At 38.1% G+C, this 25,512-nt stretch overlaps 1 protein-coding gene and 1 non-coding gene across 9 annotated transcripts in view; both read right to left on the bottom strand.

The window, feature by feature from the left end:
- FHIT (fragile histidine triad diadenosine triphosphatase) overlaps positions 1 to 25,512 on the bottom strand; it is a 1,488,394-nt gene that overhangs the window by 1,102,959 nt on the left and 359,923 nt on the right. The window contains exon 3 of one of the 8 annotated variants that reach the window (XM_073009984.1): positions 8,437 to 8,539. The exons of the other annotated variants lie outside the window; for them this stretch is intronic. The gene's annotated coding sequence lies outside the window, so the exon portion shown is untranslated. The remainder of the gene's footprint in view (positions 1 to 8,436; positions 8,540 to 25,512) is intronic. 8 annotated transcript variants of the gene reach the window in all.
- On the bottom strand, positions 17,146 to 17,361 carry LOC119626126 (small nucleolar RNA U3). The gene has a single exon (XR_005242300.1). It is a non-coding gene; the product is annotated as a small nucleolar RNA U3 (small nucleolar RNA).

The raw sequence follows: 25,512 nt of genomic DNA, 5'->3' as shown, positions 1-25,512 counted from the left end.
TCTATTAAGGAGTAAACTTTATCCTGTGTACCACAAGGAGCTACCGAACAGAGGAAAATGGGAGTGTAATATTTAAAGCAGTGATGGCTACTATAACACTCTTTTTAAAGTAGCTTTTCCATGAATTATTAACATTATCTTTAGTCTAATATGCATCAAAATTTAGTTTGTGGACTGGTAGGATGTGTTAATGGCCAATAAAAGTAAAAGACTCAGCCAATTCCCTGCCTTCTACACTCCATTTTACACACACTCCATCCTGCCTGCCGAATGACTTCAGTGTCTCTGTGACTGGGGAGTGAAGCAGCATGCAATGAGATAATGGCTAGATGGCAGCACGTTCAGTAAAGTGCTTCAGTTTTCCTGTCGCTTCTGATTCCCTGGCATTTGTCACTGTCTGTCAAAACATTAACATTTCTTAATGTACATTTTGCATTATTTACTAAATGAAAATTTTCCCGTGCCAGTGGCTGAGAAAAAAAAATACATCAGATTTACGTACAGTATGTCAAGTTCACATTCTATGCCCCAGAAATGCCCAGTTCCCAAAGACCTCCAGGGACTGCTGCTCATTTGTCATCCCTCTCCCTCTCCCATTTATTATGCTGACCCTTTGCCCAGCCACATAGACCACCCCCCCGCTTAGAAGCATCTAGAGTTGGTTCTAGAAATGAAATGGAATGGATGGATTTCTGCATTTACATAACTGCTATCGCACTTCTGGTGAAAAGTAATTTCAGAAAAACACAGAAAAAATAAACAGAAGAATAAAAAGTGTCTATGTGATAACATAAGGGCTTATTTAACTACCTCTTTATTTCCTTTACAGTCCAACTATTAAAAAAAAAAATGCATGCCACCTTCATGCTGCCTCTTAGAGGGGACTTGATCTTGTTTAGACCCGGTGATGAGGGTTCTTCAGCTCCGCGAGGAGCTCTCTAGCACTCAGTTCTCTTTTGAGGAAAGATATCTTCAGAGCCTAAAGGCCTTGAAAAAAATGACACATTTTTAAAAACAGAAAAATAAGCATGAACGTTGCCCATCAGAAATGAAGGTGTGAACTAGAATATAATAGACTGTGAGGAAGGAGCCAAAAATCCTCACCCAGGTAGGCCAGGATATATGCAGATAGGGAGGAAATTGGGAGGCATTCCTTTGCTACTAAAGATGATTTTTCTTCTAATTTTCATGTCTTTCATGATGTATCTTTTGTTTTCTGTTTTCTCTCTATGACTGCTGTTCTAAAATAAGTGGGCTTTAGGAATATGAGGAATATGAACTACAGTCCGCATGTTTGCCAGCCCCATATTCTGTGATGAACTTGACATGTGAATGAATCAATTCTGCAGAGGCGAAAAGTTATTCCCACAAAGTCCCCAATTTTCCTTGTGAGAAAGATCCCTACCTACCTGTAAACTTGTTAATTACATGTCAAAGGTTGTTATATCAAGGACAATAACACAAGCTAGCCTGGGAAACTGCCTGTCTGAAATAGGTAAATAATGTCTGTGTTTATTTAGAATTGATTGTACACTTTCTTTCATTCTCTACATAGATTTTATTTTCTCTCCACATTCTTCTTGACATCTTTTTCTGTGTTGCCTTGAGGGTTTTCTCATATAATTATGTGACAAATTATGCTCAAATAAGCAAGGAGACTGACATTTTCTGTTAAAAACATATGGCCTATCAGTAATGAATGAATTTTTTGCCCATATCATGACATGACTTTACTGAAGGCACCATCTCATATATGCAGTGTGCAATGTGGTGTCTAACAGATTTGTGTAAAATGTCCAAAATTAAGCAAATGCAATTATATGAGTTAGTATCATCTTATCATGTACATTTTGCTTGATAATAGAAAAGCAAATGAAAAGTTTATTACCTCATTACAACAGTCTGTTTTTGACTTTTACTTTAGACTCTATTCCTCTTTATTTTACCCTCTTCTGTTTTGGGTCATTATTTTATCTGGAGAACCCAAAATCCAATTCTTCATCTGTATGTACCACATGGATCTTTAGATTCTCTTACCAATCCAACAGATTTCTGAATATTTAACTACCCTATTGTAAGTTGTCTTGTTTAGAAGAAATGAAATTTAAGATTGTGGCAGTAAAGGACAAGCTGTCAATCTGTTAAATAAATTCCTGTTGAAAATAATGGCATGCACTGTGTGTTAACATAATTTATTAGAACAATTAGAACGCATCCTTGTTGTCTTTTAATTAGATTATTCCCTGTTCTGGTGATTACACTAGACAAGGGAGAATGATAGTTTCGGGATTCTAAAATCATCTGTAGACTATGTGGAAAGAGAATAAATAATCAATAATGCTAATCTACCAGAACACTTAAATTCCCAGAAAGAGATCTTTTATCATGAGCAATCCTTTGTATAATCAGCATTATTTCTCAATGTCTATGCTCATCTTGCCCAAAGTTTAAAAGTGAAGACACTGGACAAATAACAGATATTTATTTCACTGTCAGAAACCTGGTCGGGCTGGGCCACCTCTGGCCTCTAGTGGCTCAGACATTGCTTCAGTTCCTTGCAAAATGCCAACGAGTAACCGCAAATGAAGGATTTAAGATTCCATGCAGAGCAGCATATCTAGCAGTCTGAATGCCTGACAGAAAGGATGCAGGGCTTTTAAGTTTTGGTCCTAGGTAAGGAATCATAAAGTTCCTCAATTTAAAAAAATATATTCAAATGGACAAAAATATCTTAGAACTGAGAAGGCTACTAAATATTAAAAAAAAAAATGACTGTAACATTTCCACACATGAAGATGTTATTTGCAGAAATTAATGGGCAGGCTGTATGTCAGAAAAGTTTCTGGCTCTCAGGGATGGGCTGAGGCCTTTAGATGTGAGTTGAGCTACTATCTCTGTTTTTATGTTTTGAAGATCATAGGGAATTCCAGTGCTCCAAGGATGCGCCAAGGGCCTTCACAACTGTCATCAAGCATGTTAGGACACCCTAGAGAGTAGTTCCCAAAACTTCTAGGCTTCAGAATCTTGACAAAGTCATGGGTGGGCATATCCTGCCCTCACAGATAATCCTACAGTTGAGTAAAAGGATGCTGGAATGCACAGAATTGACACCAGTGAATCTGGAGTTCTCTGTAATAAGGAGCAACACAAATATCTCACCAATAGTTCCACTGTTGTCCGAGTCTGCCTTAGTCAATGTAAAGTCCTAATGAGACCATGTCTAGACAGTATTGATCTCCCACCAGAAAAAAAAAAAAAGAACTCAGAGTGTGACTTCTTTTCTAGCTTAGCCCAAATGACACCCTAACGCATGCTCTTTCATTCACACATTGCTAACACTTTTCATAACCTGAGATATTTTATCAACTAGGCAGCCAAGGACCCATAGGCTTCTTCTCAAGGTATATGTGGTATTTTTTATATTTAAAACATTTTTGATATTCAAAGAGCAGATAAGAAAGTTACTTAAGCCTATTAAAGAACCTAGAAAAATTAAATGAGTTTATATATATATTTCCTTGCTAGGCAAAGGAGACAGGCCTTTAAAAAATGAAAGTCCACATAAGATGAAAGTGTGATCATTCAAGTTAATGTGGGCAAGATATCTAAAGGAGAAATCATTAGCTTAAGCTATCCAAAAGATATTACACATAAGCCTGTGGTTTAGGAGCAGAGGAGCACCCACATTACTCTGCTGTCCATCCCAGCTGGGAAGACATGGTTCTCTATAGAAGTACCCCTCTCCAGACCGGTCAAATCTACCAGGCATCTTTCTGATATATCAGGTAGATATAATTTATCATAGATATACCAAAGATTTATTTGCATTTGAGTGTCCTGTGGTGAGGCATTCCACAGCAGGCTGTGCATCAGGTCTGTCTGCAAAAAGTCAAGAAGAAAGGAATATGGTTTATAATTCACATAGGAATGGAGTTTAAAAACTCCCCAGGCAATGTGAAGGTGAGTTAGGACTGGGAACCACAAGCTAAAAAGGGGAACCAGAGAGAATTCCTTCTGGCTTTGGGGCTGAAATGAAGCTGACTGAGGCATTCAGGTGGTTCTAGAGGATGCAAAGTCTTATAAGACAGGTTTTTTCCTCATAAAAGAGAAGTGAAATAAGCATGTTATGTTCCAACAACATCAAGATACAAATCTACCTTGTAGAAAAATGCTAAAGAAAAACACAGCCAGAGAGAGACTTCCACCACTCTAAATGGTTTCTTATAAATGCCACCTAGAGACAAAATTATCATTTCTATGATCCTAACCAAAAGAGCCTTGCACATCTTGGAAATACTTTGCCCTCTAAAGCAACCAGAAGAACGTTCCTTCAGTCTATGTGTTCTGGTGCTGGATTTTGAACCATTTGAGCATTTGCTCCCAAAGTGAAATTTAAAAGGCTAACAGCAGGGACACCTTTATAACTAGAAAACTTACCTATTGGTAGCACAGGCTGCTTCCCCAGATGGACTGTATATAATCTCTTGCAAGCATAGTAAAAATCCTATACTTGTTTGAAATGAAATGAAGGAAAACCTATCATGAATTTCTTTTTCTTTGTGTGAATGAAAGACACAAGCACACCATGATAAGCAAGAGAGAATGACACAGTGTTCATCCTTCTCTTCTTGTCCAAGGCAGGTAACTATAGGAGAGCTCTGGGTAAAGTACATGATTGCTGCATATTTCTAAGAAATCAAGTTAATTTACAGGCTACCTCAATCCTGAAACACTAGGGTTAAGTCAAGTATGCATGTACGTATTTCTGGTGATCAAGAGGGAGAAATAGCAGTGAAAAATAGAGCTTGGATATATATCTTAAAGACATGCCACTGATTTCAAAATAGGGCAAGAGCACTTATGATTTAATATAATTTTGTTGGAAAACGTTAACTCTCTCCAAGGAAATACAGAGCTTAGCAAATACCTTGTAAATAATACAAAGGCATACTATAGTGTTTAGTAGAATCTTATTCACCCATTCTGATTTGGCCAAAAGTTAAATGAGACAAACAGGAGAAAAGTTTACCAATTAGTTAACGGATTAAAATTTTGATGAAAAGCAGAAGTAGTAAGTTCCAGAAATAAGAAATAAATCATGTATATCAACAAAGAGGAATGAAGGCATTTTATGCAATCCTGGGGAATAGATCTTCTTAGGTATTTCATAAAATCATTAACTCTAGGGCAGGAAAAACCCCGACACACATAAATCCACAACATTCTTTTTCCTGCCTCCACAGTTGTAAAGGCCCAATGATAAAACCTATTTCCTAAGACTTCCCCAAAATGTGATTCAACACATTTTCTATTTTTTAAAAAACTTTTCTGCCATTTAATGTCATGTGATAATTTTCCCCATTGACTAACCAAATATGCTTCACTATTATATAAATCAATTCTTTCTTAATGCCACAAGTGAAAATGCAAAGATAGCTAATGGTTTTCTTCTCATAAAAATCACACTTTGGCTTTTTCCTTTCATATATAATTAATCATATTTGTGACTACCTTCCAAACTTAGTTGAAATTTTTCTGAATCCTTTTAAAATCAGTACAAGAACTAGAAATCTCTATACAGGTTTAATATGAAATAAAGAAAATGTTTTTCATTTTCTTGATTTATGTCTGAATTCAGCTTGCTCTTCATTAGTGCTACATAGCTGCCTTATTATTTGTCGTCCCCTATGACCCCCTGATCATTTTCCCTGAGGGTGCATATTTGTTCACTAGCTATGTTACAATTGTGTGATCTGCTGGATTTTTTCTGATAGTCTACTCTAGACTTGTTCTAAATTAATAAATCCCATTATTTTTGGCTTCTACTACTTCTATTTATTAAATTCATTCTGAATATGAAGTTTAATTTCAAAGGAATTCATAATTCTTTACTCCAAGGTTGGTTCTAACAATGTATTTAATAAGAATTGTATTTAATCAATATTTAAATAAATTAAGGGCAAATTTTGGTAAAATGTTAGTGTTCCAAGCTTTCCATTTCCCCACAAATTTTTTTTTAGCCTTTTCCTTTCATCCACTTTCAAAAAAAAAAAAAAAAAGATTTTTTTAGAAAGGTAGGCATAAACTAAAAAATAAAAAATAAAAAAAAAAATTAAGGCTGCAGACTTAATAGAACTACCATAGCTATTTCAGGGTAAATGATTGAGAGAGAGAGAGAGTGCCTGGCTTCTGAGCAGAGTGCAGAGAGAAAGATCACCAGGAAGAAGAAAGATAACAGGCGATTTTAAGGACAGTTGCTACGTGTAATGCATAAAATAATTTTCAAAATTCTTGGAGAGGTAAAAGTAAAATTTAGAATTATTTTTTACTTATTTCACTTGTGATACTATCTTAAGATTGAACCACATGGGGCCCCAGGATTTATTTAGGTTATACAAATATCCTCCAATTCTGATGCTGATTCTTTTATATGTAGACCTCAGTTACATTTACATGTCATAAACACACTCACACCAGAAACAAACTTGATCATCCCATAAATTTTCAAGAGCTCTCAGCCTGCTGTAAATGAAATTTCACCATTAACTCACAGGTTGAAGTCTGGGACAACCTCAAAGACTACTTGAGTAATTAATAAATTTATATGAAAACATTGCAGTGAAAATGTCTGTCAGTGTCAAATACATAAAAGATGCACTAAAAGGTAATGGCTGATACACAGTAATGCAGTTTTAAACCATTGCCAACATATCTAAACAAAGGTATAAGAGAAAAATAAAAGAACAACCTTGTAACTTGTATGATAAGCCTCTTGCATAAGATAATTAAGAAAGTTGTGAGCACTTATGGCTTTATTACTTTTCGATACAGATAGATTGCCCAGAAAAATGTGGACATAACCTCAACTGGAATCTGAGGGCTCTGCATGTCTTTTCCAGTTGAGCTACATTGTTAGAGAGTAACATGACATAATACGGCATGCCCTATTCTTAAGGGAATACATAAAATTTTAAAACCTGAAGCTAAATTAAAAGATTATCACCCTTCTGCCTAATGTGTTATATATTTGTAAATGATACCTGTCTCTAAAAAAGATGTACCACAAAGCAAGAGCAAGTGTGAAAGAATAAGAGAGAACGGAGGAGTTAGAAAAACACATTTACATATGTAGCAAACAAAAACTTCAAGACATTTCCAAGGATCTAAACAACCTATACACAAATATAGCAAAGTCATATCCTAAGGGAGAGAATTTGAGTTCTAAAGCTGGAACCTAAGGCAAATGTTGCATATAGTCAAACTTACCATTGAAGATCACTTTAATTACCTGTGGGATGCAAGTTACATTGCTTTGTGTATTCAAGACTGACAGTGAATATTTGAGAAAAACAGCTGAGTTAGAATAAAGAAGGAAACAAAGAAAAGTATACTTACAGATATTTGGGTATTCAAACAACCTCTTCTTTAGGAAACTAGCAAATCTCCACCTCTGAGTTTTTATCAGGTAGGTGATGAAGTGTAAAGCTGTAAACCCTCCAACAGGGCTTATTCCACTGTTTTAATGTTCACATTTCATAACTTTAACATATGCATTAATGGATATATTTGTCATTGTTAAGATTAAATAAGATAATCTTTTTTTTTTTTTTTTTTTTTTTTTGAGATGGAATCTTGCTTTGTCACCCAGCCTGGAGTGCAGTGACACGATCTCAGCTCACTGCAACCTCTGCCTCCCAGGTTCAAGCAATTCTCCTGCCTCAGCCTCCCGAGTAGCTGGGATTACAGGTACACACCACAAGGCCCAGCTAATTTTTGTATTTTTAGTAGAAACGGGGTTTCACCATGTTGGCCAGGCTGGTCTCGAACTCCTGACCTCAGGTGATCCACCCGCCTCAACCTCCCAAAGTGCTAGGATTAAAGGCATGAGCCAAAGAGCCCGGACGATAATCTTGTTTAATAGACAAAAGCATCATCCACAGGGTCTAGTCCAGAGCAGATACTCAATAGTGTGCTACATTTTAATCTAACTCTTGTTTCATCAGACCCACAAACACATTGCTCTTTAAAATCCTGTAGAGAAGAATATGACAAACTGCACCTTTTCTTTCCAAGCTGACATTTCCAGTTAGGGTACCTCTGAACAGCTCTTGCTTGCACATTTTAGGCATGGCGAAGATTTACACCTGGTGCTGGGTCCTAAGTGGGCATATGGTGAATCCACTGCATACAGAAGCACTTCTTATGCTTGGATCACATTTTAGAAGATTGGACCCCTGATTGGGACTACCCTTTCCAAAGCCTTAACAGTACATCAGGTTCAAATCACAGGGCTATCAAATGAGGAAAGCCCCTTTCTTTTCCAAAAAAAAAAAAAAGCATCCCTATCAACTCTATCAGGAAAGCACATAAACTCATGTTATCCATTCATTCTTATGTTGGAAAATACATCCACAAGCCCCTTTTACCGACACTTACAGTAGGATGCCACAAAAATTCAGAAACTGGAATTCTTTTCCATCCCTTCTCCTTTCATTCCTCCCTTTCTTTTTTTTCTTCTTCTTTACCTCGAAATTTCTGCCTATGGTAAAACCACCAGAAGAAGGAATGTCAAATGAATTTTCCTATCAGTCGACATTTCTGTGATACACTCATTTTTTATTGGTCCCCACATGAACTCCCTCCGGGGTATTCCTCTATGGGAATAAAATATGCCAAATGAAATAGAGAACTCAAGGCACAATTTTAGCCTTGACATATGTAGAGAGAATATTTTACTCCTGGATTTATGGTGTAATGCAACTGAGCCACTTTCTTTTCCTCTTTCCCCTAGTTTTCACTTCCTACTTATTGCTTCACACTATCACAAATTTATGGAGTACCAATGGCTGTGGCCTCTAGGTAGATCCCAAATGATCGAATCCAGACATCATTGTCTCCAGTTCCCCTTTGGCATTAGTCTATTTTCCATCCCTCTTCCTTTATTGAAATCCACTTCCAATTATTTTTCATAAGATGGTTTAGCTTTCTTTTCTTCCCTTTAAGTTGAATCTCTTTTATTTCTACCTTTCATTTCTATGCCCTCCTGGGCCTTAAGCACAGTTCCTCTACATTTACAGGGGTTTTCATTTAGAAAATCTTGAGAACTTTACTATCAAACTGTACTTTGTAAGATAATTTTTTTGCAATTTTAACTAAAAGGAGATTTTTCGACTTTTGGAATGCCAGGACTCCAGGTCTCAGATCTCAGCTATAACTTTTATCACTTTGCAAGATGATGACTAGAGTTACAGCACATTCTTTCAACCCATGCCAAACACTTCAAAGATGGCCACCCTTCAACCCCAGAAGAGTTCAACTCAGTGTTTTCAGAAAATTGGAGGTCCAGGCTTTAGAGTCAGACAGACATGGGTTCAAATGCAGCCTCTGGCACTTAAATTTGAATACAACCTAGAGTAAGTCATTTAACTTTCCTGAGCTTTGATTTTCTTGTCTGAAAAATGAGACTACAGATACTTACCTCACCATATTGTTATAAAGATGAAATGAGGTAATCTTTGTAAAATACATACAATGTCTAGCAAGTGGTAAGCATTCAAATTGGTAGCTATCTTTTATTGTTACGAGTTAAAATTTTGTATATAATGGATTTTTTTTTTCAAGAAAGGTCACCAAGCTGACCTTAAGTAGATGTTACTCCCAAATACCATCCAGTTCCATGTCTATATACTTGAGAAGTTACTAAACACTTTGAAATTGAAAACTAGGGATAAACATAGCTTTGAAACCAAAGGAACAGGTAATCAGTTATGAATTTGGATATAATATTAAGAGCCTCTATTCTCAGAAAATACATTCCTTTTAAAATATATTTACTATAGTTGCCCATGGAGACTGAATATTTTTATTATTTGTTGCAAAATCGTCTACTGAAAGGGAAAACCATGTAATTATAACTAGATTTTCACATGTTAACCTTTTATATAAGAGAAGAACAAGTAGTAGATATTTGGTAAGAGACTGGGAAGAAGGGGAAGAGAAGGGAGAGAGGGAGAGACAGAGAATGAGAATGAAATCAAAGAAATTTGACAAGGAATACTATTTGGCTTTTGGCCCTTCCGTGTACCAATGTAGATGTGTGATTATACCATTTAGGATTGTTGTCAATTCTTTCCATAGGGACAGACTGAACAATGGGACATCTACCTCTCAACACAAAGACAATAAAATTGTTGTTTCCTTACAGGACTTTTATTAATACAAAAATGAAATATATATACACACACATACACACACACACACATATATATATATATTTTATGGTTTCAAAAATAAAGCCAAATATCTAAGTAAAACCATGAAAATAATTAGATCTAATCCAACGGAGTAAGTGAGGTTTTTACTTTGGAAGATAAGTAAATTCTTTCAGAGCATGAGAATGAAAAATTGATTGATTCTGATCTCTAAAAAGAGCAGTCTGATTTACTTTGGTATCAAATGGACCTGCTTCTAAATGCCATTTCTGTCATTTACCTATTGGGCAAATTTCTTATGTGTTTGGAGTCTTCACCCTTAAAATAGGTATGAAAATAGGTAGAAAATAGGCTTGCCATGCTTTCTCTCTCTCTCCCTATATCCCATGTCTCTCAAAGGAGCAATTCCTAATGCAATTGGCCAAATTCAAGCATATTCAGTCTTATTTACTAAGTGGCAGGGTCACTATACGATAAAGGTTCCTTCCCCCACTTCTACTTCTTCTCTTCTAAGTTGAAAAAACTCTGATCCCTCAGGTCAGGCTATTTCCTTCCCTCTCTCCTGCCTTCTTTCCAACTTGAGGTAATAGCATCCACAAGCCAAGGCGATGTCAGGGATTCTTGTTTTTATCCCAATACTTTCATTCTTCCCCATCGCCTCACAGGCCCCCATTCAGAATTCTTAAGCATGCTATTTGTTTGAGGGGGCATTTAGGAAGTCCCATTTAAGACCTCTGCCAGCTCTAATGTTATCTCTTCAGAGAGGCCTTCCCTGACCATCCAATCTAAAGTACCGACGTTTATCAGTGTTCTACACTGGAAGGTATTGGGCACAGGTGCAACTAATAATAAAGTGAGTGGTACTTTGTTCCCATTTCCATGTTAGGGTCTTTATGCCTGCACTTCTCTCTCTCTCTCTCTCTCTCTCTCTCTCTCTCTCTCTCTCTCTTATGCTCTGCATCTTTAAATCACTAAGGTCCAGCTCTAATGTTATCTCTTCAGAGAGGCCTTCCCTGACCATCCAATCTAAAGCAGCTTCCTTATTCCTACCAACTCACTCCATTACATTTGTCTTTTACTTTGTTAATAACTCTCATTGCATCCCATTACTTTCTTCTATATTTGCTTGTTGCCTATCCCTACCTCCTTCCCAAACACACTTATCAAAACACCATGAAGACAAAAAGGTATTGGTGCTCACCACTTGTTTATCCAGAGCCAGATGCCTGTCCAAAGTAGATGCACACCTGCCAAGTCCTATGCCCAACCAGGTCCAATGAATTCCTTTAGAAAGCTCTTCTCCTCAGTTGACCCAGAACACCAGCTGCTATACTGGTGTATAGGCTTTCACACTTTCAGACAAGGTGTCTTTATCTTATAAACTTATTTTCTCTAAGCAGAATTTATATAACCTACTCATTACTTTGAATAGGATCTTATTCAGTATACCTTATTGGTATTTTTCAGTAAACCCTGGTATAAGGTGCACAGCTAAGTGAATGCCCCCACATACCTGCAAGAGAGTGGCTAGATGCCTTTCTTACCCACAGGGATGGTTTCAAAGAAACCTTTTACACTCACTCCCATATACACACATACACAAAGGAAAGCTCACGTTTGCATTCCAGATCATCTCCAGGAGGAAGGAGGAGAACTACTCTTTTAAAAGAGCAAACCTAAAATTATAATGCTCTTGAAAACATTGGCAGTTAACATTTACTGTGAAGAAAGCCACAAACCCAGACCAAAGATAGCTGAGTGGCATCTTAAATTGAAGATAGTTTTTAAGTCAGAGCTTCGAAAGTCTCTTGCAAATCTATTTAATTCCCCCACAGAATAAAATATGGTACAGCTTCTCAGGAGGTCCGGTAGAGGCTTTCCTCTAGCATTAGAACAGATCCTTCTTTGATCAAGGATTAGATGAAGTCATTGGTGTGAATTTACTAGGCATATATTTTTTCATGTATAACAGAATATGTCAACACTGGAATCACACTCAGCACTAAGATGTACACACTAAGAGGTTCAGGAAAATGAGAATGACTCCCAGCTTCCATCTCATATTTACTAAGAGGTATATATTCATTGAGGGGACTGTCTAACAGAATGGCCTATATTATTTAAATCAGTACTTCCTACTCTCACTTTTTTGGCCAATTCTGTGTGATTAAATTGGCAAAAGTTCAATGTACACAAGATGCAACTCAATTATATTTAAGATCACTCATTTATGTCATAAAGTCTTTCTCAATAAACAAAAGATGCCAGTCCTACAGAACTGTATCATTTCACACAGACCTCATTAAAGCAGTCTATCAATAATATAGACAGATTACTATATTCAGGGAAGTTCCTTCAAGAATTGCCTTAGAGGCTTAATTTTAAAAAAACAAAATGAAACAAGCAAACAAGCCAATACTGAGTCTTTCTATGGTATAGTTAAACTTATAATATTTTATACATATTTTTTGGAAGTGGCCTTGATATAAATCCCAAGAAAAGGAAAAAAGCAAAGTACACATTTCTGTAAGTGTAGTGATGATTAATTTTATGTATCAACTTGACTGGGCCATGGGGTGCCCAGATATTTGGTCAAACTTTATTCTGAGTGTGGCTGTAAGGGTGCTTTGCACACATTTTTAATATTTAAATCAATAGATGTAGTAAAGCAGATTGCCCTCCCTAATGTGGATGGACTTCATCCAATCAGTGGAAGGTCTGATTAAGACAAAAAAATGCTGACCCTCATGCAAGAAAAAGGAAACTCCTCTTACCTGATAGTCATCAGCTGGGACAGTGGTTGTGTCCTGCCTTTGGACTCTAACTGAAACACTGGCTCTTCCCGGGACTCAAGCCTGTTGACCACTGGACAGAAACTACACCAATGGGTCTCCTAGGTCTCTAGCTTGCCAATGCCAGATCTGGGGACTTGTCAGCCTCCATAGTCACACGAGCCAACTTCTCATAATAAATCTCTTTCTATCCATATGGATACACACATCTAACTAATTCTGTTTCTCTGGAGAACCCTGACTAATACAAGCTTTAAACCCAAATCAAAACCAAATACAAGTATTAAACCCAAACCTAAATCCAAAGATGAACAACTTTCTTCATCAGATTGACACCTAACTGCATGTCTCTTTATGAAGTATGTAATATTTTTTTCATGAGCTGCCGTATGTCATTCCATCACTCATTCTAGAACTCTTTTAGGCACTTAAAACTTTGTTTATTATATTAAAATTTAATGTATCAAGAAAGGATATAATGAGACTAAACCAAAAAGAGTAGTTAGTAATGCCAAATATAAGGCAGTCTTGAAATAAAGAAATATTCCACTGTAATCTCAGTAGTTTGGGAGGCCAAAGCAGGAATGCTGCTTGAGGCCAGGAGTTTGAGACAAGCCTGAGCAGCATAGTGAGACCCTATGCCCTAAAAATCAAATTTTTTCAAAAAAGAAATATTCCATTTTCTCAATAAAAATATTAAACAAATTTTAAAAGGCAGAATGGCCAGCTTATACATATAAACATGTAGGGATATGAAAAATGTAGCTAAATATCTACCTATATTTTTTATTTCATTAATTTAATTGGATGTTTAAAAACATGCACTTTACTCAAATTCTTATGTGAGCATCTCAATACATGCTTTCTTCAAATTCTCATGTGAGCATCTCCACCATGTAAGAGCCTCCTTTTTAGCCCTCCAACTGAGTTTTCTTCCCTTGGTTCAAGACAGGACACTCCTTGAATCATGTATGATGGTGTTTCTGAAAGTTGTCTCTAAAGGCACAAGTACCTATTTATATAATATTAGCAGCTTTTTCTTCTAAATAAAAATATTTATTTGAACAAGTATATATTTTGATGTCTACGATGTATCTGTCTCTTGTATTGCTTTTTAAATAGATTTTCAAAATTGCTGTTTGGAACAACATCCAATACTTGGAATTGTGAAGTCATAGCCCCTGGAATCATGACTAACTGTTCGATGTCCCTGCTCCTCTTTTATGGATCCTAGCAGAAGACCTTCATGAGCACCCAAAGCAAACCTTGGGTGAAGCCACTTCAGCCCATTGTGACTTCGTAAAGCAGTACTTGAAAGGATCCAAATATAAAGCAAGGTCATCTTTTCTGAGGGATAATAAATTCAGGGGAAAGCAAACCTCACCTTTGTATTTGAGGATATGTGGTGTATTTTAGGGCAATTCTGCCTTTAAGATAAAGTGTCAGCTGACTTAATGGCAGTTGTGATCTCTGCTTCATTTCATCTTTTATCTAATGATCCATTAGTTAGTAAACCTGCAAATCTTGAAATAAACATAAGTACTCTTTTTCTGTGCAGTGTAATCACCAACAATAAAGACTTATTTTTTGCATTAACATTCAACTGCAATGTATTTAAATGTTCCACATACAGAAAAACAGCTGAGTTTTCCCAAGATTTGTTAAATATAGTCCCTTCGGTGTCCTTAGTAACACTGCAAAGATGTCTTCATGTAAAACTTAATGTGAGTCCTGATTACCTTACTGTGAAAAACCATAAACACCAAACAAAAGTAAGCATAATATCCAAATACCTAAAAAATAATACCCAGGTTGAAGGAAGTATAGATACTCAGATTCACCAGTGGGACTGGAATGTAAACTTCTCATTTTTGATTCTTCCAAATCATCTGGCCACCTGGGTATCATATCCTACAAGCATGTAGTAACACTGATAGAGTAAGTTCAAATGTTCCAAAACCAGGACATTTCAAGGCCACATCAGACCAACTATATTTTTCACTTCCTCTCTTTCCCTAACTTTTCTCATACAAAGCTTCTTATATTTCCTTTGGCACTTAGTAATACTTACATGCATCTTCACTGTCTTATTCAGTGTTTCTAGGTTTGGAAGGTATATTACTTGGGATTGCTTTCAGCTGCATTAATTGCAATCTAGCTAGCCAACAGCCCAATAGAGATTTAAACACAGAAAGCTTTCTTTTCTGGATATGCATGTGTGCGTGTTTTGTTTTGTTTTTCATGTAACAAGATGTCTGAAGGTATAATCTGACACTGAACTGGTATCTCATGGTGTCGTGAATGCCCCAGCCTTCTTCTATTTTTTTTTTCTCTGTTGTCTTTCAGTGAGGGTTTCACTTTCATTGTCATAGATGGCTGCTGGATCTCCAAGTTTGAGACACTCTCCCTAGGCAAGAAGAGGGGAAAGGCAAAGGGGAAAGAGGATGCCAGCCAAGTCACTCCCTCTCTAAAAGCTTTCCAGAAAGTTCCATCCAGTGACTTCCACATACACCTGCCCAGCAACGAATAGGTCACACAGTCTTTCCTAACTGTAAGAGAGTGTGGGAAGCTGGATATGAGCTGAGCATTGCTGCTCCAAACAAAATAAGATTTTTGTTAGGAAAGAATGGATGGAAAGTGGATCTTAGGAAGGGAACAACCAATGCCTGCCCAACACAAGTATCTGTGGTGAGCAGACATGGCTAAGTGCCTCTACATATCTAGGGAGGTTCAGGGAATTACTCAAGATCACTTCTGTGCCAGGGAACTAGGGAGTCAGTCATCTCATTTGCTTTCATTTCCTCATCTCTGAAATTTCCTACTATAGTATTCCTCTTATAGCACCATTTAGAACTGCTACAGTTTTCTGTTCTTAATCCAAATGTGACAAAATGTATTCTCCTTCTTCTCTGATAACAAAACCCAAATTCTGATGGGAAGTGTGTGCTTAGCCTTAGATAATGAATAATGACTGGTCTAAGCCAATCATGGCAATGCTATTTTCTTTTGCCATTGATTGGTTTTCAGTAGTAGGCATGTGACCTAGATCTAACCAATGAGCAGAAATACACTGGGGGGCTCATGAAAGATTTTCACCTTTGGTAAAAAGTCATAGTTGCAAGAGGAGAAAGCCTTTTCTTCATATGCTTCTTCTTTCCTGTTTTAGATGCTGTCATACTAACGCTTTGTGCTTAGAGCTGTAGAAGCCGTCTTATGACCATGAGGCAATAGCCAAAAGAGGAAAGAGCTTGAATATGAAAGACACTGGGTCCTTTACGACATCACTGAGTTGCCAAATTAACCCTGAGATCCTTTACCTACTGTTTTCTCATAGTAATAAATACCCCTATGATTTCAGTACTATCACTTTAATTTTCTGATACAGGCAGCTCAAAGCATTCAGAACTCACATGCTATCTTAACATCATCTTCCATGTGTTATGGGCCAAGAGTACGTTCAAGAGTAACTACAAAACTACATTCATTGTTGTATCTCTGTGGCACTCCCTTAGAATTCTAGTGTTCTGTAGTGTACTTTCCACAGCCTAGAAGGATATATGTTTCCCTCTCTCCAGCCCTAAGGAACTCTTAATTTAAGACTGACAAGATGAATGAGTTAGAATGAGGATGAATCCAATCCAAAAGAAATAACAACAAGCAAGAAAAGCAAAGAACCTTGTAAACACCCATCTTATGGAGTGTGAGAGTGTAAGCTTAAGGAGGCTTTTATTTCGGGGTGAGATGCATCACCTCTGTCTGAATGAGAGAAATTAAGTTGTAATTATGATGGTGTTTCAGTTAAAGTATTTGATGTGGAGGACAAGGAGACCATTCCCAACATGTTATTTAGCAAAGAATATGGAGGAGAGGCAGAAGACTGTGATGGAAAATGTTCAGAGGCCATCAACCAAAATGGTAATGCATTCGAGGCAGATAAATGTGCTTCTTGCTAGACAGAGGTGGGGTGAGCCCTGACATACGTCTTCAAAATTGCAAAAGGCACAGATTTGGGGGGAAAAGGGGGAGGATTCACCAAATCTCAGAATAGCAGAATGGCAATAACCCTAATGCAAGACTTCCAGTCTTCCTCAGTTTAACTCCTTTTGCATACTGCAGCCAAAGAGATTTTTTTAAAAATGAAGATCACTCAGACTGTGTACTCTTCCTCTTAATCTCCCCAAAGGAAGAAAAAAACAATCATCAATGGCAAAGGGCAGTTGTAGTGAAGCAACACCAAGAACCAGCTTCCTGCTCAGGAGAGAACATTGCATATCTTCCTGTGGTTTCCATGCTCTACACACTTGGGGAAACTCCTTTAAGTAATGAACCACAGAAATGACCCCTGAAAGTATAGTCTTCAAAGTGATCTTTTAAAGATTCAAATATTTCCTGTTCCCTCACTGCCCAGAGATCTTCAGTGGCTCACTACTACTTCCATGATAAGCTCCTAAAACCTTGTCACAATCCACAAGGCCTTCATCGTCCACCCCTGCCTGCCTCACTGTCTTTATCTCCCGCTACACTCTGCCTTCTCTATGCTCCCACCTGCCATCTTCTTTCAGGGCCTGGACCCTAATGTACTCTCTGAGGCCTCAAAACCATGTCACATCCTGGACTTCCTCTTCACTGGTCTAATGCCTACTCATACTTGGCTTCTGAGATTATACTTCACTCCACGTGGAGATTATCCTCAACCATGCTCCACTCCAAAATCAGGTTACCTTCCCAATGTGATATACTTGCCCTAGCACTCTGCTTCCTTTTTTATAATACTCATCACACTTGTGATTGACTGACTCTCTTCTCCTTTACATTGTAAGATCCATAAAGGCAAGGACCATATCTGTCTCTTTCTGATGTGTAATAAGCCTCAGTATACATACAATTAATGGTCAGGTATAATTTACCATTGTGTAGATGCCATCTTGGGAGGGGGGCTTCTGATAGTTCAAGGGCATGTATGAAAAACAGACTCATGGTAAAATAATAAGAATATAAAAAAGTTACTCAGAGTGGTTTAATGGCTGGGAATATACCTTTTACTATTTTACTTAGACATCAACGGAAAATCAGTGTCCTCCCTATCATGTTCCATGATTTTGTACAATTGAGTTTAGAGCACAAGCTAAGGTATCAGACAGCATTTGACAGCTCAGCTTCACTACTTATCAGCTGTGTGAGTTGACATAATCCCTCTAATCCCTATAAACCTTAGTTTCCTCATATTTAAAATGGGGATAATGACAAAAGCTTTTCAATAAGGGTTTGTGAGGATTAAATGAGATAATACATAGAAACCTTTCATCCCAGTGTTTGCCACAGAGTTAGCATGCAATAAATGTTAGCAAGAGTTCTTTATTGTTCTGCCCATCAACATCTGAGGCAGAATATAAATACAACTGGTGCTGGTGCTGGGCCTGGTGTGATGCCGAAGTGGGAGGATCGCTTCAGGCCAGGAGTTCAACAACTCCTGCTGTGGGCAACAAAGCAAGACTCCATCTCTAAAAAAATGAAAAAAAAAAAAAAAAGTGGGTATAATGATATATGCCTGTAGTCCTACTTACTTGGGAGGCTGAGGCAGGAGGATCAACTGAGCCCAGGAGTTCAAGGCTGCAGTGAGTGATAATCATACCTCTATGCTCCAGCCTGGGCATAAGAGCAAGATTCCATCTCTTAAAAAGAAAAATAAGTCAACTGGAACACTAGCTTGTAAGAGTTTAACAATTGTTAGGTAGTATTACTATGGGTGTTATTGTTTTTGTTATTTGTGGCAAAAAGTACTAGCACTCACCTGAACACACGACTTCTTTATGATCAGGTATGTTCCTGTTTATCTTGGCCACTACTCCAGCCCAGTGCCTAGCATGGTGCTTGACACATGGTATGTATGCAACGAACACTTAATGAGTACTTAAAGATCTAACCAATACGATAATGCAGATTCTCTTGTAAGCAAATGAATAGAGAAAGGCAGTATTCTGCAGAGAAGGAAACAGGAAAAAAGAACAGGCTTGATTTTACTAAAAAGAAAAACACACTTTTAAGCAGTAAAATTAGAAGTTCCCACTTCAAGGCCACAAAATAGATAACTCATTGAAAATTGTGTGCTATAACATGGTCAAAGCAGAGGCCCATAATGAAGGTAGCAGCATTCAGAACCATCACATCTATGGTCAACTTTCAGACCCTGAAAGTCGATTAAAACATTCCAGGAAACTGCTGCACTTTCATTCTAAAGGAAGATTCTGAACTTTGTTCACATATTACACCCATTCATATTGCTTTGTCTACCAGTATGGCCTTTTATGAAATGAGGGCTTCTTTCTTCTACCTTCCTCCATGACAATCAAAGCCAAAATGCCTTCCACCCTTAAAAGGAAGTTTTGGTAAGTGCCTTATTATAACTATCACATATGACACCAAGCTTACCACTAATCGGAGAGAGATGAGAATGAATTACTTAAATAGGACAGAAATAGCCATTCACTTCAAGAAGGCCCAGTTTCTTGAAAGTCTGTGGCATTGAGACCATTTAGAGTTTGCTGTCAAGATTCCTAGCAGTGCTCATTACCTTGGCTAGCAATCCCTCTGGACTACAGAAAACTTATTTGAAATATATATAATCACAGGCTGCAATGCCTAACTGCAACAGGATGATTTAAAAGCACCATGATAGTGTTCCCCCAGGACATTCATCTCTCCCTGTCTATTCATCTGTGATCCAGACAAAAACTTGGAATGCAAGCTATACATTGATATTCCCTAAAAAGGATTTCAGCAGCTCTTTAGGAAGAATTGTTTTAGTGGTTCTGGAAGTCTAGAACATTCTGCATTTGTGGTATTTACGGGTTTTGTTCCTATTTCATAAAAATAAAGCCCCACTAAGAGCAGTATTGAATTCCTGTTCTAATGAGAGTATAGAGTAGTGGTTAAACACATGTTCTTTGGAATGAAGCAGACCGGTGTTCATGTCTGGGCTCCCCATAGACCTCTTCATAAACTTAGACAAGGTATTCAACCTTTTTGAGCCTCAGCTATATCAGGTAAATTACTATGCATGCATGCATGGAAGAGGTTAATAAATATTAGATGTTAATGGTATTAATATTGTTTTGCTGCTGTTGTCAGTTTTTCTAGCAGAGATTATTAGTATTCACCCAGCAGACAAGTAGACCGCATTTCCACCCACGCACACGGGTGGACCGCATTTCCACCCAGGCACAGGGGTAGACCGCATTTCCACCCAGACACACGGGTAGACCACATTTCCACCCAGACACACGGGTAGACCGCATTTCCACCCAGGCACAGGGGTAGACCGCATTTCCACCCACGCACATGGGTAGACGCATTTCCAAGCTTCAGTGGAGTTAGGTGGGTCCAAGTGACTGAGTTCCGAGGAATGGAATGCGGCAGAAGTGATGTACACCCTTTCCTGGATGGGCCTACAGAAATCTTCCAGACTCCACTCTTTCCTTTTTCCTTCTCAGGCACCCTGAAGGCTACTTGTTAAAGAATTTAGAGCCACAAGATGGAAAGAACCTGGATCCTACCCAAGAACCTCCTAGGAGAGCCACCCTTCAGAAACATTTGCAGAGGACTCTGAATAAGATTTATTTTTTATTTTTTATTTTTATTTATTTATTTTTTGCCAAGCACGGTGGCTCATGCCTGTAATCCCAGCACTTTGGGAGGCCGAGGTGGGTGGATCACTTAAGGTCAGGAGTTCAAGACTAGCCTGGCCAAGATGGTGAAACCCTGTCTCTACTAAAACTACAAAAATTAGCCAGATGTGGTGGAGCATGCCTGTAATCCCAGCTACTTGGGAGGTTGAGGTAGGAGAATTGCTTTAACCTGTGAGGTGGAGGTTGCAGTGAGCCAAGATTGTACCATTGCACTCCAGCCTGGGTGAAGAAGTGGGACTCCATCTCAAAAAAATAAATAAATAAATAAACAAATAAAAGGATATATATCTTACATATAGGATATATATCATATATATATATATATATCTTTTTTTTCAGTTAAGCTACTGGGGTTTGACAAAGCTCATTACAGCAGTTAGCCTACTTCAGGGTTTCTCAGCCTGGGCACTACTGATATTTTGAACTACAGAATTCTTTGTTATGGAGGGCTGTCCTATGCATTGTAGGGTGTTGAGCAGCATCCCTGGCCTCTATCCACTAGATGCCAGTTGTAACCTCTCCAGTAGCCATGACAACCAAAACTGTCTCCTGACATTGCCAAATGTCACCTGCAAAATAGCCTCCGATTGAGAACCACCAGCCCACATTGACCAAACCATCACCATCATTGCTATCATTGCCATCATCAGTATTGATAGTCTAGTCTCTCATGTTCCCCTTGAAATCACTGCAAAAGGACCCAAACTTCCAAAAGAGGTCCAGCCCAGTTTTCTTAGGAGAAAAAAGTGAAAAGACACTAAAATTTGAGAAAAGGTAAGGGATCAAGCCATAAACCCAAAGTTATAGGAGACTGAAAAACAAAGTAAGAACCAAAATAAATATAATCATTTTTTTTAAAAAGCTGGCTTGTATAGTCCCAGCTACTCAGGAGGCTGAGGCAGGAGAATGGCATGAACCTGGGAGGCAGAGCTTGCAGTGAGCTGAGATCATGTCACCACACTGGGCATCAGAGCAAGACTCGGTCTCAAAAAAAAAAAAAAAAAAAAAAAGCTGGTTTGATCACTTTGGTAACCTACAATAAAATGATTAAAACAAAAACAAACCCAAATATCTGGGTCTAGGAATTTCCATGTGTCTAACAAATGTTTGTAGAATATCTACCATGAGATAAGCAAGCACTGGGCTGAGTATAACTTGGTAAATAAAACAGATATAATCACCACCGTCATAGAGATGAAAGGTAAATAAAAATATGGAGTGTGTGTGTGTGTGTGTTTTGAGACAGGGTCTTGTTCTATTGTCCAGGCTGGAGTGCAGCAGTGAGATCATAGCTGGTCTCAAACTCCTGGCCTCAAGGAATTCTCTTGCCTAGGCCTCCCAAAGTTTTGGTATTACAGTCATGGGCCATTGCACCCAGCCGAAATATGATGGATTTTTTGAACAGCTTAAACACAGTCATTAATTGACCATTGCGATAGGCAGACTTCTAAAGATGTCCCTGCAAGATTCCCATCCCTGGGCTGGGTATGGTGGCTCACACCTGTAATTCCAACACTTTGGGAGGCTGAGGCAGGTGAGTCACTTGAGGTCAGGAGTTGAAGACCAGCCTGGCCAACATGGTGAAACCCCGTCTCTACTAAAAACACAAAACTTAGCCAGGAGTGGTGGTGAGTGCCTGTAATCCCAGCTACTTGGGAGGCTGAGGCAGGAGAATTGCTTGAACCCAGGAGGCAGAGGTTGCAGTGAGCCAAGACTGTACCATTGCATTCCAACTTGGGCAACAGAGTGAAACTCCCTCTCAAAAAAACAAACAAAAAAAAGATTCCCATCCCTGATTATCTAACTAGACACTAAATTAGGTGCTGCCATGAAGAGACTTAGCAGACGTATCAAGGTGACTAGTCAACCGACTTTAACACAGGAAAGTTATCTTGAATTATCTGGGTATGTCTACCCTAGTCACATGAGGTTGTAAAAGCATACGTGGAAGGTAGAAGAATCAGTCAGAGTGAAAAAGCAGAAGAGGATGCAGGAACTATGCTGCAGAGGGAACATCAGATTCCAAGCACAAGAAAGAAAAACATAAGATGCATCATTGATGGTTCTAAAATGTAGGAGGCTCCATGTGAGCACCAGAAAGAGGCCTGAGGGAGCTAAGGGTGAATCCCTGCCTAACAGCCAGAAAGAAAACAGGGACTTCAGTCCTACAACCACAAAGAACTGAATTCTGCCAATAACCTGAATGAGTTTGGAAGTAGGTGTTTCCACAGTCTCCAGTAAGAAACACAGCACTGCTGACACTTCGATTTTATCCCAGTGAGACTTGTATCAGGCTTCTGACCTCCAGATAATAAATGTGTGTTGTTTTAAGTCACTAAATTCATCATAATTTGTTATGGCAGCAATAGAAGACTAATAAACCATTACGCATTAAATTTCACAGAAGAGAAAGGGTTTATCAATCTCAGGTTTACTAAACACTTAATAGGTGTTCATTAGTGGAATAAATTAATGCACTCATATTTCCATTCATTTGTTAAAAATATGTATAAAGCACCTCCTCTTTGACAGTCCCTGGGTGAGGTATTAAGGATACAATAGTGAAATAGATATTATCCTCTGTTTCTAAAAGCTCTTAATGGAAGTGGAGGACAGAAACATGTACATTCAACAATAATGCAGATAACATAATAAAGTTATTAACATCACCATTATAAAAGTATGAGTAAAAGTGTGAATAAGGGAGTACAGAATAATTATTACAGGTGACATCTATTGAGTACTTGTCTCACTTCCCTTCACAACAAGCCTATGAGACTGTATTAGTCCATTTTCATACTGCTATGAAGAAATACCCGAGATGGGATAATTTATAAAGAAAAAGAGGTTTAATGGACTCACAGTTCCACATGGCTGAGAAGGCCTCACAATCATGTTGGAAGGTGAAGGAGGAGCAAAGATACATCTTACATCGTGGCAGGCAAGAGGGCATGTGCAGAAGAACTTCCCTTTATAAAACCATCAGATCTCGTGAGACTTAATCATGAGAACAGCATGGGAAAAACCTGCCCCCATGATTCAATTATCTCCTACCCACTGGGTCCCTCCCATGACACACGGGGATTATGGTAGGTACAATTCAAGATGAGATTTGGGTGAGGACACAGCCAAACCACAGCAGAGACAGACCCATGACACATATCATCTTGCAGATGAAGAAGCTGAGGTATGGGCAGGTGAAGAAACCAGCCTAAATTACTATCCGTAAGTGGTGGAGCTAGAATTTTAACACAGGAGGTCCAACTTTAGAGCCCATTGTTTTAAACACTTCATTGTGCTGTCTCTCATTGCAGAAGGGTGAAGAGGTCTCACAAAAGGGCTGAGATTTGGAATGAATACCTTCACCAAGAAAAGGAGAAGCCAGTAGAAGAAACTGGATTGGTAAAGCCAGAGATTCAGGAAGAAAGTGGATGGTGTGGCATATTCTGGAACAGGGCCCTGTATTGGCAAGGAGGGGTGGCAGATGAGGTTGGAGGCTAAGTTGTCCTGACTTGAAAGACTTGAACCTCTCCGTCATTTGAATTTCATTCTAAAGCTATCAAAAGAACCTATTCAAGAGCATAAGGTAAATCATCTTCAGCAACTCGCGTATCATTTTTAACATTGTTTTAGGGGATATTAGTGGACACCCTTAGGGACCCAGTGTATAGCCCTCAAGTATAATGACTCTTATTAATACAACTTAGAAAGCACCCTTTGAAAATACATCAAAACCCTAAAAGATTCGATTAACTCCAAGGAAATGAGGATAAAGGGCAGATGCATGTAAGAATCCAGCTGTCTTCTATCTACAAAGCTCTTCATATCCACAACCACAGAGACACTGCTCAGCTTCTGAATCGCCTTAGTTCACAATAAAATAGAAATAAATCATAATAAAATAAAATAGGGGATAAATCTACATGTTGGCTTTGAGAAAAATTTTCAATAGCAACAAACCAACTGCTCAAATAAAGGACCCCCCAAAATAAATAAATAAGGTACATAAGAGAGAAGGCATGTGCTGACCAAAAAATTCAAAAATTCTCCCATTTCTGTCTGGTGTTGAAAAAAATCATAGGTATTTAGCATTTTAGCCTATGCTGTTGAATGTGGTGTCCACTAATTATATGTGGCTATTTAAATTTAAATAAGGTAAAATTAAATAAATTTATTTTCTCAGTCCCATTAGCCCATTTCAAGTGCTCAACAGCCATATGAGGCCAGTGGCCAGTCAGCACATGTATCAGACATGTCAATCATTGCAGGAATATTTGTTGAGAAAAAAATGAACTACTTATTTAGATAAAAGTAGTGATTTGTTAGACACGCCTAATAAAATTCAGTTTATTTTAAAATTGTGTAATTAAATTCAGACTTATGAGAGTCTGAATTTTCATTTTAATCATTTGTATGTATTTCATTCCTCTGAGTATGAAGAGATTCTATACCAAGAGACTCTCTATGGAGACAGGACCCAGTTTGTACTAGGCCCCAGCTCTATCTTGGGCTCTGTGCTAGGCATTTTGTATCTGTTATGCTACTTAAGGCTCATGACTCCCTGTGAGACAGGCATGCTTATTCTCATTTTTCCCTAAAACGGAGGGCTGTGACAAGGCTGAAGCAAAGAGAGGGCACATCTTTTCAGGGATAACACTTAAGAAACATCTATTTCTTCTTAAGTAGCTCTACTGCTACTCAAGAGAAGTAGAGTATGTAGACCGGACAGTTAAGTTTTCCATGGATAGGATTTACTTAAAGGGAGATCAGATTTCTTTCACACAAAATTGTAGATTTTTTTTAAATTGTCAAAATTCTCCTGTT

This window comes from Chlorocebus sabaeus, chromosome 22, assembly GCF_047675955.1.
Source record: "Chlorocebus sabaeus isolate Y175 chromosome 22, mChlSab1.0.hap1, whole genome shotgun sequence".
In the NCBI taxonomy this organism is placed as follows: Eukaryota; Metazoa; Chordata; class Mammalia; order Primates; family Cercopithecidae; genus Chlorocebus; species Chlorocebus sabaeus.
Note: the sequence above shows the minus strand (reverse complement) of the source record. Positions and strands in the feature narration are given on the sequence as shown.